The sequence below is a fragment of the Canis aureus genome, chromosome 2 (assembly GCF_053574225.1).
Source record: "Canis aureus isolate CA01 chromosome 2, VMU_Caureus_v.1.0, whole genome shotgun sequence".
Taxonomy (NCBI): domain Eukaryota; kingdom Metazoa; phylum Chordata; class Mammalia; order Carnivora; family Canidae; genus Canis; species Canis aureus.
Genome location: NC_135612.1, coordinates 74,146,680 through 74,163,752, shown reverse-complemented (window position 1 = coordinate 74,163,752; position 17,073 = coordinate 74,146,680).

The following is a 17,073-nucleotide window of genomic DNA, read 5'->3' as shown; positions in this document are numbered from 1 at the left end:
AAGGAGCCTGCTTCTCCCTCTCCCTCTGCTACTCCTCCTGCCTTTGCTCTCTTGCTCTATCAAATAAATAAATAAATAAATAAATAAATAAATAAATAAATAAATAAATAAATAAATATTTTAATTAAAAAAAAGCATTTTCTTTCCCTAATAATGCAATCTAAAGCTATTAAGTGGAACATGACAAGGATAGTATGAGCAGTGGTGTTGAAGGAAGACAGGGTGGCCCAGTGTGGCCCAGGTGCTGGGGTCCAAGCAGGAGGGTAACCTCACCGTGGGGCAGCCTGGTTTGGCAAGACGGAGACAGAGCAGAGTGAGAAAGTTATCCCAGGGGGACAGCCTAGAAACGGGAGTCAGAGCCCAGCAGGGAGCTGCAGGGATCCAGGCACAGAGAGAGTTGGGACAGGGATTGGAAAGTGTGTGCTTACAAGGGTGAGATATTGTAATTTATAAGAAACGTACAGCTTTTTGTCTTCCTTCCAGTTTCTGGTACAGAGCTCCTAAAACACTTCTAATTTCCCAATTACAAGAGGGCACTGAAGGTGTCTTTTGTTATGTTAATGAGGTGACTTTTGGAAAACCCGAAGGCTGGGGGCTGGTTGCCAGGGGCACCTACCAGATGAATAGATGATTGGGACTTTCAGCCCCATCCCTTGACCTAGATTGAATTCAATCACTAGAAGCCAATGATGTAATCAATCTTGCCTAAGAAGTCACGAGTCCCCAAAAAACCAGAAAGAATGGCGTTTGGAGAGTTTCTGGGTTGGTGGAGAATTGAGGAAAATGGCAGCTTGGAGAGTGTATTAGGAGTTCCACACCTTGAGGTAAGCTCTCCTACTCTATGCATCTTTTCCACCTGGCTCTTCCTGAGTTCTATCCTTTTCTAACCAACTGTTAAGTAAAATGTTTCTGTGAGCCACTCTAGGAGGGGTTGTTGGAAACTCCAATCTACAGCCAAGTTGGTCAGAAGCACAGGTGGCAACTTGGACTTATGATTAGTGTCTGAATTGGGGGAATGGGAGCCACAATCTTGTGGGACTGAGCCCTTAACCTGTGGGATCTGACACTAGCTCCAGATAGTGTCAGAATTGAGTTGAATTGTAGGATACTTAGCTGGTGTCTGAGAATTACTTGATGGTGTGGAAAAAAACCCCACAGACATTGAGATTGGTCCCAAAATGGTTAAAGAGGATTAATCAAATAGTAATTACATGAAGGATAATGAAGCATCAGATTCTCATTGTTGGAGAATATATGTATATATATATATATATATATATATATATATATATATATATGGATTTATTTGTTCATGAGAGACACAAAGAAAGAAGCAGAGACAGGCAGAGGGAGAAGCAGGCTCCCTGTAGGGAGCCTGATGCTGGACTCCATCCCAGAACTCTGGGATCACAACCTGAGCTGAAGGTAGACAATCACTGAGCCACCCAGGCATCCCAAAAAGGGAGTTATAAATACAGAAAAGGTAAAAACTAGAATGAATCCTGGTATTGAACTGGGATTGGATGCATCTGTGTGAACTCACAGTTCAAGCTAGTTTATTTTAGCTAGATAGATAGACAAATGGACAAATATTCCCTAGCACTCTCCACAGAGCCTGAGAATAGCAGTGATCACACCTTGTGCCCAGATCTTGGCTTCTAAATACCATTTTCTAACAGGAAATGAAAGATTCTTGGCAAAATGCCTGGTTCCAGAATTGGGGCAGGAGAAATACAAGGCAAGCCTAAAACATCTTATTGTGTCAGTAAACAATGTTGTGCTCAAAAAATGTTAGGGACATGGCAAAAGGACATGGAAGCCAGCTTGGAGGGGCTTCCACTAAACAAACTGGAGCCGATTTAAGCGTACAAATAAATGACAGTAATGGGGACACCTGGGTAGCTCAGCGGTTTGGCTCCTGCCTTCAGCCCAGGGCGTGATCCTGGGCTCCTGGAATCGAGTCCCACATCGGGCTCCCTGCATGGATCCTGCTTCTCCCTCTGCCTGTGTCTCTGCCCACAACCCCCTCTCTGTGTCTCTCATGAATAAATAAATAAAATCTTTTAAAAGAGAAATTAAAAAAATAAATGACAGTAATGAACTATAGCCCTTTGAATAAAATATGAACCCCTACAGATATTAAAACACATAAACTGAAGGCTTGATGAGGAACAAGACATTTACATAGTTTTGAAGTATCTCCCTCCAAAATATTCATTTATTACAAAGGGCAAAGAGTAATTTTAATTTGAGAAGCCCGGCAGACACCACTTTAATCAAGTAATCAAAGTGATTATCATCAGTAATGGGACAAATCAAAATCTTATGCCACGTAAGAGGATGGGATGAGAAGAACACACCATCCCTCCTGTGATATTCCTGACAAAGATGCATAGCCTGAATCTAATCATGACAAAATGTTAGACAAAGTAAAATTGAGGGTCATTCTACAAAATAACCAGCCTGGAATCTTCAAATGTGATGAGGCTTGAAAGTCAAGATTGAGCAGCTATACCAGCTTGAAGACTTAAAGAAACAGGACAACTAAATGAAATGCATGAAACTGGATTGAATGCTTTCACCATAAAAGACATTTTAGAGACAATTAGGTGACAGAAATGTATCGTGTGAACTTCCTGATGTCTTATGGTTGTATTGTGGTTTTATACTGAAGTATGTTTGTAGGAAATACAGAGTATTCTGGGGTGATGGACCATTATGCTAGCGACGTACTCTCATACACTTCAGAAAAAAAGTCGTGTTTCTGTAACTCTCCAATTGTTTCACAATTAGTGAAATATATTTTTTTAAAAGGCTGTTTTCACCTCGACATATGTTCTCTGTATTTTAGGCCTCCTCCTTTCAGTTTTCCACAAAGTCAATTTCTTGCCTTCCTTAGATGCGTAGGAAACATGAGTGGAACTGCAAATCATCTGCAAATAATTGATTTTTGAAAACTGCACATCTAATTTCAGAATTGCCAAGGACAGCTTCTCTGCATATAGCTCCATCCCTATGAGATAGAGTTTATGAAAATGACCATGTTTGTGATAGAACAAATGAAGCACACAAAATTTAGTTTTCTGTTCCTTTCAAGAAATTCTTTGGAGAAAATTGATCCTCCTTCCTGTGGAAGAGATAAGAGAAAGTGACTGAAGGCATGGAAAGAAATGCCAAAACCTCTGGAATTAACATTTTTATGAGTTTAAGGTGATATTTGCGTTTTAAAACGTTTTGTTAGTGATGAGCCAAGGGAAAAGCTTATTTTTCAGATGGTTATGATTTCCAGGGCAGAGAAAAGGACGAGGAGACAGGAACGAAGAAGGTGAAAAGATGCACAGAAATTTTTTTAAGTTTAAACTTAAAAATCACAAGATTCAGGAACAGGTTAATTTATGCTGAATACCTTATTTCTCTAGCCTGTCATCTACTGTGTCCCGTTCTAAATATGCCATATCCCCCTGGTCTAATATACTAACTACTAAATGCTCCATGTCCTTCATTCCCTCCTTCATTATTTAAGAAGGCTAGCGGCTGCCACAGTTTGATTATATGAAGTTTTATAATCCTGAACTAGGAGAGATTCTTTATTTACAAGTCAGTGGGCAAATAGTAACTATTATTCTCTTCTTTCATAAATCTTTCTTTGAAAATATTGTTTTCATGATTATTGTAACCAAAGACAAAAATTTATTTTTATCGCTGACTCACTGACAACCATCTCTGCTGTTGTGCTATGTTCACATGCTGTAAGACCATAACTCACACAGGATCAACTGCTTTCAGCAACATCTGAATCATTACAGAGGAAGTACAAAAATAAAATGTTCAAATCACGAAACTTAACATACAATTAATCCAAGCACTATATCTGTTTTTTTTTTTTTAAAGATTTATTTATTTGAGGGGCAGCTGGGGTGGCTCAGCGGTTTAGCGCTGCCTTCGGCCCAGGATGTGATCCTGGAGACTCAGGATCGAGTCCCACATCAGGCTCCCTGCATGGAGCCTGCTTCTCCCTCTGCCTATGTCTCTCTCTGCCTCCCTCTCTCTGTGTCTCTCATGAATAAATAAATAAAATCTTTAAAAAAAAACATTTATTTATTTGAGAGAGATAGTAGGGGGAGGAGCAGGGAGAGAATCTTCAAGCAGACTCCCTGCTGAGTGAGGAGCCTACTGCTGGGTTTGATCTCATGAGATCATGGCCTCATCCAAAACCAAGAGTCGGACACTTGACTGACTGAGCCACTCAGACACCCCTATATTTTAAGAACAAATTTCCTTTCTCTTCTTCCTTAAAAATCTCTCTTATTTACGGAAATATGGGAGACTTCATTTGGGAAATTCATTATTTCTAAAAGTGATTATTTTCCCATCTTAAAAGCCTATGCATATACTAGAAAATATTTGGCCATTCTTTTTAAACTACAAATAGGCTTACATACTATGTACCAGTGGCACCCTTAGGTATTTATCCTAGAGAAATGAAGAGTGATTTTCACACAGGAACTTGTATATGAATGTTCATAGAACCTTTATTCTTTTTTTTAAAAGATTTTATTTATTTATTCAGGAGAGACAGAAGCAGAGACATAGGCAGAGAGAGAAGCAGGCTCCCCATGAGGAGCCTGATGCAAGACTCAATCCTAGGACGCCGGGATCATGACCTGAGCCAAAGGCAGCCGCTCAACCACTGAGCCACCCATATGCCCCAGAAGCTTTATTCTTAATAACCCTAAACTGGAAACCACCTAAATGTCCCGCCCTTGGGGATGGTTAAACAAATTGTGGTACATCCATACCATGGAATGCTACTCGGCAATAAAAAGGAACAAGCTATTGCCACATGCAACAACATGGATGAAACTCCTAAAAGGAATTATGCTGAGTAAAAAAAGCTAGTGCTGAAAGGTTACATACTACATGGTTCCATTAACTTAAGATTCAAGAAATAACATCATTATAGAGATGAAGAACAGATTAGTGGTTGCCAAAGGTTAGAGATGGTGAAGGAGAGGATGAATGTGGCTATAAGGGAATGTTACAAGAGTCTTGGGATGAAATGGTTGAGTATCTTGATTGCAGTGGTTGTTATGCAAGGCTAAGTCTGATAGAATTGCTTACAGCTCTACTCACACACACACACACACACATACACACAAGTATCTCTGTAACAGGTGAAATCTGAAAATCTGGGATCCCTGGGTGGCGCAGTGGTTTGGCGCCTGCCTTTGGCCCAGGGCGCGATCCTGGAGACCCAGGATCGAATCCCACATCGGGCTCCCTGTGCATGGAGCCTGCTTCTCCCTCTGCCTATGTCTCTGCCTCTCTCTATTTCTCTCTCTGTGACTATCATAAATAAATAAAAATTAAAAAAAAAAATTTGAAATCTGAAAATCTGAATAAACTGTGTGGATTGTACCAATATTGATTTCTTGGCATTGATATTATACCATAGTTGTGTAAGATGTTAGTGTTGTGGGGAGGCCAGGAGAAGAGTACATGGGAATTCCCTGCACATTTCTTTGCACTCTCCCATAAATCTGTAATTATTTTGAAGGAAAAGAAGCTTATGTTACAAAATCTTTACATTTAATATGATTTTCTTGAAAAGACAAAGACTAGCAGGAGAACAGGGGAGGGAATTGCTGGTTATTAGGTATGCATGGCAATTCACTTTTTATGAATCAAAATGGCAATATAGCAGGATTTCCTACAAATAGCATATTTTTTACACATTAACTGGGAAGGTCAAAATGTGTTCTATCTTCAGGACTAGACTTAGGGTTTATTTTTATTTTATTTTTAAATTTTTATTTATTTATAATAGTCATACAGAGAGAGAGAGAGGCAGAGGCATAGGCAGAGGGAGAAGCAGGCTCCATGCACCGGGAGCCCGACGTGGGATTCAACTCCGTGTCTCCAGGATCACGCCCTGGGCCAAAGGCAGGCGCTAAACCGCTGCGCCACCCAGGGTTCCCTAGACTTAGAGTTTAAAAGGGCTGATGTAACCAGGGTATGTTAAGGCCTCAGCTCCATGTTATACCTACCATCTTCCTGAGGATTGGGGGGTTCAGCTAGAAAGAATCCAAGGGCAGGTGCCAGGCCTCTGACCACTTCTGCCCTATGTGTGTGATCCTGTGTGTTGATCACTGAATCTTGCAGTAGAATAGTTACATTACCCACAATATTCACTCTTTCATAAGATTGTTTCTCAAACAGCAACTTTTTCCTAGGTTCCAAATATATCCCATTGCCTGGCATTTTAAAATATCATAAGAACATCTTTATATCTTTTTTTTTTTTAAGAAAAATTCACATTTCTGGTGTGTTTAAAAAAAAAAAAACAAAACCACCCTCTAAGTCTGCAGTTACTTAAGACAATATTCACATCTCTCAACCCTACTGCTCTGACTTTTCCTATTCTCTCCTTATTTTCCTTAATTTCCTTTTCTCTCTTTGCTTTGCTTCTTCTCTGCCCTTTAGAGAAAACAGTATCATTAATCATTTACTCTTTGAGGACAGGGCCAGAAATTTTGAAATCACTAATTATTGGGACAAGTAATACCCTTTGGTCCCTGCATGCTCCTCATTGAAGGCCTAAACACCCAGTTATAAGGAAATTCAAATCTCCAGATACCGATACAGTATATTCTTAGATATATTCAGAATATATTCTGAGTAACAGGTAGGTCACAGCTTCTACCTAAGGCTATCTATGAGATCACATGATTAATTAGGTTCATTAGTTGTGTTTAATGACAGGCTTTAATCTAATTTTTGGAAGAGCTAATTTTAACAGGAAAATCACTTTTTTATTTTATTTTATTTATTTTATTTTATTTTATTTTTTTTTTTTTTTATTTTTTTTTATTTTATTTATTTACTGGCTGCTTGGAGTTTATTTTCCACTTGGTGCAAGGCACATAATTACAGGATCTCTCAACTCACTTTGTGATGTTTTGCTGTTTTGCGTGTGTGTGTGTGTTTTGTTTTGTTTTGCTGTTTTGATATAAAAGAACCCAATTGTGGGGCAGCCTGGGTGGCTCAGTGGTTTAGCGCCACCTTCGGCCCAGGGCCTGATCCTGGAGACCCGGGATCGAGTCCCACGTCGGGCTCCCTGCATGAAGCCTGCTTCTCCCTCTGCCTATGTCTCTACCTCTCTCTCTCTCTGTGTCTCTCATGAATAAATAAAATCTTAAAAAAAAAAAAAAAAAAGAGCCCAATTGCTTCTGCTTGCTGCAGCCTGCCTAATCTACAGGGAGGGGCAGAAGGGACAAAAGAGGAGGGTTTAGTGCCTCCTTAAGCCTGGTGTGGCCACTCTAGATTGGGGTCTGGTGTTGGCTTTGCCAGGCTGGCCACTAGGCTGCTCCCTCATGGCTTCCAGAGCCAAGTCTCAGGTAGGTGATCATGTTATTGGAGGCCTGGGAAGAGTCCAAGCATTCTGGGGACTCCAAGACTGTATGGCAGAGTGGATTTCTGGAAAAAGAAGCTTGCTCACCAGGCCGTGGGGTGTGGGTTGCTGTGGGGAGACCAGGGTGGTGAAGGATGGCTTCCCCAGGATGCTCTGCACTTCTGCAGGAGCTGTTACTGGAACTGGAACCCAGGCAGGCCTGGTGATAGTTATAAGGGGCCATGAGCCTACCACTGGAAGGGAAGGTTGTCATGCTGTCACTTGTGGGCTGATGGAAACCTTGAGGGTGATGTCTCCCAGGCATCAGCACACAATTACAGGTGGCGGGGACAGAGACACTAGGAGCCCATTTGCAGAGGAGACCCCCATAGGTTGCTCCACAACCAAGGTGTGCAGGGTTGAAGATCACATTATTAAATGTAAAGATCTGATGTTTGTGCATAGCTTTTTTTTTAATTAAAGCAAAATTTATATAACATGAAATTAACCACTTTAAAGTGAACAATTAATTTAGTAGCAGATACTACATTCATAATGTTGTTCAACCACCACTGCTCTCTAGTTCAGCACATTCTCATAATCCCAAAAGAAAACTCCATAGCTATCAAGCAGTACTCCCCCTTCCCTCTTCTCCAGCTCCTGGCAACCAACAATTTGCAATCTATCTGTATGGATTTACTTATTCTGGATATTTCGTATGGAATCCTATGAAGCCCACTCTTTATGTCAGGCTTCTTTCACTTAACATATTTTCAAGATTTATCCATATCGTAGTGTGAAATGTACCAACACTTCCTTCCTTTTAATGGCAGAGTAATATTCCACTGTATGGGTGAACTATTAAAATTTGTTTATCCATTTGGGTTGTTTCCACTTTTTGGCAAACATGAATAGTGCTGCTCTGAACATATGTGTACAAGTATTTGTTTGAGTCCCTGTTTTCAATTGTTTGGAGTATGTACCTAGGAGTGAAATTACTGGGTCTTCTGGTTATTCTATGTTTAACTTTTTTTTTTTTTTTTATGTTTAACTTCTTGAGGAACCATCAAACTGGTTTCCAAAGTGACAGAGTCCCTTTACATTTCTGAGCATAGGTTTGTTAAGAGACGAAGCTATTTGCCTTCAGAAACAAAACAGGATTTCCATCTGCTTCCTTGGATTTAGCATACTGTAGAATAAATCAGTTGTTCCCAATTCTGGCTGTATACCACAAAGAGTTTAAAACAACAATAACAACCACAGGGAAATCAAGCAAGAATGCTCCATCCAGGCTCCATCTCTAGAAATTCTGTTTCAATAAATCTGGATAGAGCCTGAGCCATCCCAAGTAATTCTAATGGCAGCCAACATTGAGAACTACTACTCTATATGAATCCTGGGGAAGTAATGCAAAAAATTTCCCCTGAAGAATAGGAATCATTAAATTGTCATGGATCCAGAACTAATTTTAATTTCTTAATTTCATTGGCTATTTGATTCATAGCCGTGTATCTGTACCTTGAATCGTGCAACTGGACAGAAATACCTGGCTTAACGTGGAACATCCAATTTTATCTTAAGCTTAAAATTAATCATATAGCAGTTAATACTTTTAAATGACATTAATTTTTTAGCTACTGATATTAATTAGGAAACCAAAAGGAAATGTTCAATTTAGGATCTCCAGCCAGATATTATTTTTTTTATTAGTTTTTTTTTAATTTATTTTTTATTGGTGTTCAATTTGCCAACGTACAGAATAACCCCCAGTGCCCGTCACCCTATCACTCCCACCCCCCGCCCCCCTCCCCTTCTACCACCCCTAGTTCGTTTCCCAGAGTTAGCAGTCTTTACGTTCTGTCTCCCTTTCTGATATTTCCCACACATTTCTTCTACCTTCCCCTATATTCCCTTTCACTATTATTTATATTCTCCAAATGAATGAGAACATATAATGTTTGTCCTTCTCCGATTGACTTACTTCACTCAGCCAGATATTATTTTTGAATAGACTGTCTTTCCCTAGTTGGTATGCTTATTAGACTTCCTTTCTATAGAATATTGGTAAAAAATTATTTCAAGTGGCCATTTTAAAGGCCAGAAATCTAAAAGATAAATTGGAGCCAAAAACATAAGATGATCAAAATACTGGCATTTACTGTAAATGTAATGTGCAATAACAAACTCTATATGTTTATTTATTTTTAAAATCTGAATTCTACCTAAATTTCCTATTCCTTTATCTGTATTTAGTATCAACATCATTATTTTTCATCCCCAATCCCATGCCATCTCTCTCTTCATCCTGGAAATTCTCCCTTTTGTTTGTCTCTCTCACTTTCTCTTTTGGAAAAACATTTTTCTGATATAGCAAATTATATTCATTTTTCAGTGTCCTTTTGACAAGCTTCCTGCAATCTATACCAATTTTTATAGCAGATTCTGAAAATACTACTTTTTCATAATGCCATGCTTTTCCAAATAAATTAGGGGTTTCCAAAGATTGCTATAATAACAGCTGTTTATTTACACTTAAATAAGCAATCAATTTTAAATTGTATAGCTTAAACAAAAATAGCTCTGTGCATTCTAGAATTACTCCTCCCACAGGTTGTGTAAATGGCTTGACTAACTCTTCAATGAATCTCTCTCTCCCAAATAAGTGGACACCAGATCATTTCCCAGATGAACAGGTTTAATCATGTTCCTGGCTCTTAAATTTTAGAATGGGGAGCTGGATTTCCCTTCTTTCCCAAATATCCTACAACAAAAGATTTTGCATTCAGGAAAGGATTCAAGAATTTGCAAAGGATATAAATATTTCCAGAAGAATACAACAAAAATATTTTTATTAATTTTTAAACTCATTATAGATAAGAAAAGTAAAGCTGATAATTATTGTTGCAATGGCAATCATACATTTATAAATGCATCAAATTAACATATATACCTTAAATATCACACAATGTTGTATGCCAAATATATTTCAATAAAAAAAGTGTAGCCGAGGAAGTATATTATCTAAATTATAAGCGTTTGTTCTTGAGTTCAAATCACCTTGCTTGCATCCTCCACTGTACCTCATTACCTTTCAATATCTTTCCTTATCCCCCTACTGAAATCATACCTAGCCTGTCAGCCTGATGAGAAAAATACGAATAACAAAAAATAGAAAACCAGGCATTAATTAGGGTCCCCAATTTATATAAAATAATACTAAATGCTCCTTGCAACTTAAAAACAATAAATTGAAAATTTTCAGAAGGCATATACAAAGAAAAGTATTGTTGCTTCATAAACTTAATTAACATCAAATATAATACAGGCTGTTTTAGTGTAATATATGACAAAAAATTAAGGGGACTTAGGAAACTATCTGGAGAGATCAGTAGCCTCTGAGGGCAATCCACAGATGGGCATAATCAGCATCATCTGGGAACATGTTAGAAACACAAATTCTCCAGGGGTGCCTGGGTGACTCATCACTTGAACATTTAACTCTTGATTTCGGCTCATCTGGGTCATGGGATCCAGCTCTGCGTCAGGCTCTGCACTCAGCATGGAGTCTTTCCCTCTGCCCTTCCCCATCCTCTCACATACATACATACATACATACATACATACATAAACTCTTACACACACACACACACACACACACACACACACAACCTTACAATAAGGTAAGAAATGCAAAAAAAAAAAAAAAAAAAAAGCAAATTCTCCAGATGCTCCCCAGACCTACTACATCAGAGACTCTGGGGTGGGGCCAAGCAATCTTATTTCACCAGGCCCCCTTTACCAGGTGGTTCTAATACACACTGAATTTATCAGATACACAGAAAAGTTAGAGAATCAATGATTTAAATGATTCAGCCTCTAAAACAGCAGAAGGGAATTGAAGAAGAAAGAATTGACTTAACCAGGTATGGGAAAACTAAAAATCCATTTTATTAGGATTGTATGCTTTTCTATTTTCAGTACTGAGCAGCCTAATGTTATATTTATTACTTGACCTACATAAATGTGTTAAAAATGCACACCCAGCTTAATTATAAATGCATAGTAAAATAGGTATACATAGAAACAAAACCCAAAAGGAAATATACACAAAAAATTAATATATATTGATAGTGGAAGTTGTTTTCTTTTTTCCCCCTCTTATTAACTAATTTAACTTTCTCTAAAATCAAATGAAGGTAGGTATTGTTATCCCCATTCTAAACTTCAGAGCACAATTTCGGAGGAGGTAATTTGCTCAAGGTCAAAAAACTAGAGTGCCTGGCTGGCTCAGTAGGTGGGTGTGTGACCTTTGATTTCAGGGTTGTGAGTTTGAGCCCCACGTTGGGTGTAGTGATTACTGAAGAATAAAATCTTACAACAATACAAAACAAAACAAGGCACCTGAGTGGCTCAGTTGTTAAGTGTCTGCCTTGGGCTCAGGTCATGATGCCAGGGTCCTAGGATCCAGTCCCACATCAGGCTCCTTGCTCATCAGGGATCCTGCTTCTCCATCTCCCTGTACCCCTCCACCCGATTCGTGTTCTCTCTCGGTATCTCTCTCTCTCAGATAAATAAAATCTTTAAAACAAACTAATGTCATGAACTGGGTTTAAACTAGACATTTATGACCAAGTTCAATTCGCTATTACATTATGCAGTCCTTAAAAGAGTCGTATCATTTTAAAATTGAAAAGCATTTAAAAATATAAACACATATTATGAGCCAATGCACAAAAATTAAAATTTTGAAAAATCCAAATATGTTTAGTATTCATAAAGTTAAATATGCAATGGCCATTACTTACCAACTTTGTTTAGTTACTAAGTTAATGCAATGTTAGAAAAATTAAGTTCACAAGCCTAAGAATGTTCTCAGCCAACTTCTTGAAAACATACTAAAATTGACCACAGTTATGTTTTTTGCATCACATTTGAGATAAAAGTGAATATTAAAAATGAAAAGCTAAAAAGATTTAAAAATAAACATGAAAAGCTAAGATAACAATACAATTTTATAATATAGCAAAGAAAAGATAAAATGGGTACACTATATCATGAAGTTCTATCATTCCTAAAAGGCTTGAAATAAAGTCCTTGATTGAACTAAGAATTGTTGAATGGGCAATATTGATCATAAGGAAATGGTTTGGAGTACAGAATGATAAGGTTAGGTAATGAAAATAGAATAAGTCAAGTCAGTGAAACTAGAGTAATTATGCAAGTTACCAAGATCTAGTAGGGGAGAAGAAAAAAAGACAAAACAAGGAGACTAATGTAGAATATCTGCATTCTTGCCAACACTGGAATGGTGAGCCAAAAGTATACAGCAGCAGTTTGATAAAAATGATTTTTTTTTTTTCTGAAACTAAATTGAGTAACTGTAAGTTGCCCTGGCCAGAAGACTCTTTTCTTGGGCATAATAAAAATACATGTGGTATAACAAGCTCTACCTGAGTGAATGTCTGGCAAAGAGTTTGGGCCATGTTTAGTGTAAAAGAATACCCCAATTTGATACCATATACAAAAATAAATACTATATATTAAAGACTTAAATGTAAAAAATTAGAATAAAAAAATCATTCCAGAAAGTCTATAAGCAAGGGAAAACTTCAAAACCAAAAGTAGAACCAAGTAGCTGTTTTAAAAATACTTATTTAACCACAGATCATGCAAAAGATCTCTTACAAATTGATTTTTAAAAAGACAGCCCCATAAAATTAGTGAATACTGTTAAATAATGTACAGAAGAATACAAATGACCAACGGAAAAGTGTTCACATTCATTAGCACCCAGAGAAATACAAAGTAAACTGACAATGAATGCCATGTAAAGTCATATCTTATTGTAGCTTTCATTTACATTTCCCTGATGCCTAATGCTGTTGAGCAATTTTGCATGAGTTTATTAGTCATGCATATACCTTTTTTTGAGAAATGTCTGTTCAAATTATTTACCCATTTTTGGTGGAGTTGTCTTTTTATTATTGAGTTTTAAAATTTCTTTACAAGTTTTATTTTTTTAAAAGATTCTATTTATTTGTTCATGAGAGACAGAGAGAGAGAGAGAGAGAGAGAGGCAGAGACACAGGCAGAGGGAGAAGCAGACTCCATGCAGGGAGCCCAATGCAGGCCTCAATCCCAGGATCATGCCCTGGGCTGAAGGCAGGCGCTAAACCACTGATCCACCCAGGGATCCCCCTTCTTTACAAATTTTATTTTATTATTTTATTTTTTTACAAAGATTTTATTTATTCATTCATGAGACAGAGAGAGAGAGAGAGGCAGAGACACCGGCAGAGGGAGAAACATGCTCCATGCGGGAAGCCCGATGTGGGGCTCAATCCTGGGACTCGATCCTGGGACTCCAGGGTCACACCCTGGGCGGAAGGCGGGCACTAAACCACTGAGCCACCCAGGGATCCCTCTTATCAACATTATCTGCAAATATTTTCTCCCAGTCTGTGGGCTGTCTTTTCACTTTCATGGTCATGTCCTTTGAGGGACAAAGGTTTTTATTTCTATGAAGTCCACAATTTATTCTTTTCTTTTGTCATTTGTGGTTTTGGTATCATATCCAAGAAATAATTGCTTAAACCAAAGTAATGAATTCCTACATTTTCTTCTAAGAATATTATAGTTATATTATAGTTCTATATAAGAAATAATTGTATTTCTTCTATAGAATATTATAACTATTGCATTTTATCTCTTTAACTTATTTGAGTTAATTTTTATATATTCTGTAAGGTAGGGGTCCAACTTTATTTTTTGTATGGATATCCAGTTGTCCCAACACAATTTGTTAAATTTAATTCTTTTCCTCCATTGAATTGTCTTGATAACCTTGTTGAAAATCAATTGCCCACAAATGCATAGTTTTATTTCTGGACTTTCAATTCTATCTCATTGATCTATATAACTACCCTTATGCTAATAACACACTGTTTTGGTTACTGTAGCTTTGCATAAGATTTAAAATAGAAAAATGTGAGCCCTTCAACTTTGTTCTTCTTTTTCATGATTATTTTGTATATTCTGAGTCCCTTGATATTCCTTATGAATTTTAGGATCAAAAAAAGACAGCTGGTATTTTAATAGAGATTTTATTGAATCTGTCCATTTGTTTGGGGAGTATTGCCATCTTAAGTATATTAAGTCTCTGATCCATGAATGTGGTATATATTCACATTTTCTTTTTTAATTTCTTTAAAACAAATTTTGTAGTTTTTAGAGTACAAATTTTGTACTTTCATTAAATTTATGTATTTTATTTTAATGCTATTATAGATTTTTTAATTTTCATTTTTGGATTATTCATTTCTAGTATAGAAAAATGCAATTGATTTTTGTGTATTGATCTTATATCCTGCAAACTTGCTCAACTTGTTTATTATAATGGTTTTTAGCAGATTCCTTGGAATTTTCTATGTACAAGATGATGACATCTGCATAGTTTTACTTCTTCCTGTCTAATCTAGATAGTCTATATTTCCTTTTTGTCAGTAATTCCCCTGGCTAGAACCTCCAGTACAATGGTAAGCAGAAGTGGCAAGAGTGGATATCCCTTCCCCCTGCCTAAGCTTAGGGAGAAAGCATTCAGTCTTTCACCATTAAGTATAACATTAGTTACATGGTTTTTTGGTAGATGATCTTTCTCAGTTTGAGGAAATTGCTTTTCACCCCTAGTTTATTGAGTATTTTTATCATGAATGAATGTTGAGTTTTAAGGGTTGGGATTTTGTCAAGTGTTTTTCTGTGTCTATTACTGTGATCATAGATTTTTTTGGTCCTTTATTAGTATTGCATATTGTATTAATTGATTTTCAGTTACGGGCCTTTGCTTACATTCCTTGGATAAATTTCACTTGGTCATGTTGTACATTCTTTTTTTATATACATTACTGGAGTTAGTTTGCTAGCCACTTTCATTATTGAAAGATCTTTTTCTGAGTATAGAATCTATGTGGACAGCTTTTTTCTTTCAGTACTTTAATATGTTGCTTCACTGTCTTCTGGCTTGCGTGGTTTCCAACAAGAAGTCTACTCATTTTCTAATCTTTGTTCCTCTATGCATTTTTCTTAACCTGGCTTCTAAGATTTTCTGTCATCACAGGTTTTAAATAACTTTTTAGTTTTTTTCATGTTTCTTTTTTTTTAATTTTTTTAAAATTTTTATTTATTTATGATAGTCACAGAGAGAGAGAGAGAGGCAGAGACACAGGCAGAGGGAGAAGCAGGCTCCATGCACCGGGAGCCCGATGTGGGATTCGATCCCGGGTCTCCGGGATCACGCCCTGGGCCAAAGGCAGGCGCCAAACCGCTGCGCCACCCAGGGATCCCTTTCATGTTTCTTATGCTTAGTGTCCATTGAGTTTTGGGATCTGTAGGGTTAGCATTTTCATCAAATTCGGAAATTTTTTTCAACCTTTACTTTTTCAAATATTCTATTCCTTCACTCCCAGCTCCTTCTGGGACTCCAATTACACATAAATTAGGCTCATGATGTTGTTTCCCAACTCTGTAATGCGCTATACATCTCTCAGTGATTGGCTGTTGGTTTTTTTTGGGGGGGGGGGTGAGTACAGGAGGGCACAAGGGGATGTTTATGTTGCCGTATCTCGAAGTTCACTCATCTTTTGTTTTTGCTGATGGTTGTTTGGATTCATGAGTCACATGCCTAATCTCTTTAGTAAATGGTTGTCCATACCCATGACCCCATTTCCAGAACATGCTATCTGGATAGGCTGAGAATTTTCCAAATAAGCAAGTGCTTGTTCTTTTGTGCTTAGCAGCTCATTCTCAACCTACCTCTATCCTCTCACATTTTACTATAAGAAGCAAGGAGAAGCTAGGCTGTGCCTTCTAACACCTTAGTTGAAAATCTCCTTAGTTAAATATGCAAATTTATCACTTACAAATTCTGCTTTCCACCCAACACAATATAATTCAGCCCACTTCTCTACCACTTTTTTTTTTTTTTAAAGATTTATTTATTTATTCATTCAGAGAGAGCGAAGAGAGAGGCAGAGACACAGGCAGAGGAGAAGAAGCAGGCTCCCTGCAGGAAGCCCGATGTGGGACTCGATCCCTGGTCTCCAGGATCACACCCTGGGCTGCAGGCAGCGCTAAACCGCTGCGCCACCGGGGCTGCCCTCTACCACTTTATAACAAGGATCACCTTTCCTCCAGTATCCAATAACATGTCCCTTATTTCCATCTGAGACCTCACCGGAAGCACTGTGAACATTCAGCAACATTCTGTTATGACAATTTATTCTCTAAAAATTCAGGAACTTCCTCTATAGCTCTCCTGTCTGTGCTCTCATCAGAAACACCTTTAATGTCCACATTTCAGCCAACAATGTCTTTAAAGCAATTTAAGCTTACTACCAAGTACCTCAAAATTCTACCAGCCTCTGTCCATAAGCCATTTCTATCTTGTAGGTATTTGTTACAGCAGCACACCACTACCTGGTACCAAAATCTATATTAGTTTCCCAGGGCTACTATAACAAAATACCTCAAACCATGCAACTTAAAACAGAGGAAATTTGTTGTCTCACAGTTCTGGAAGCTAGAAGTCCAATTTCAAGGTGTTTGACAGGACCATGTACCCCTTGAAACATGGGGGAGAATTATTACTTGCCTCTTCCTAGGTCTGACGTGAGCATCAATCCTTGGCA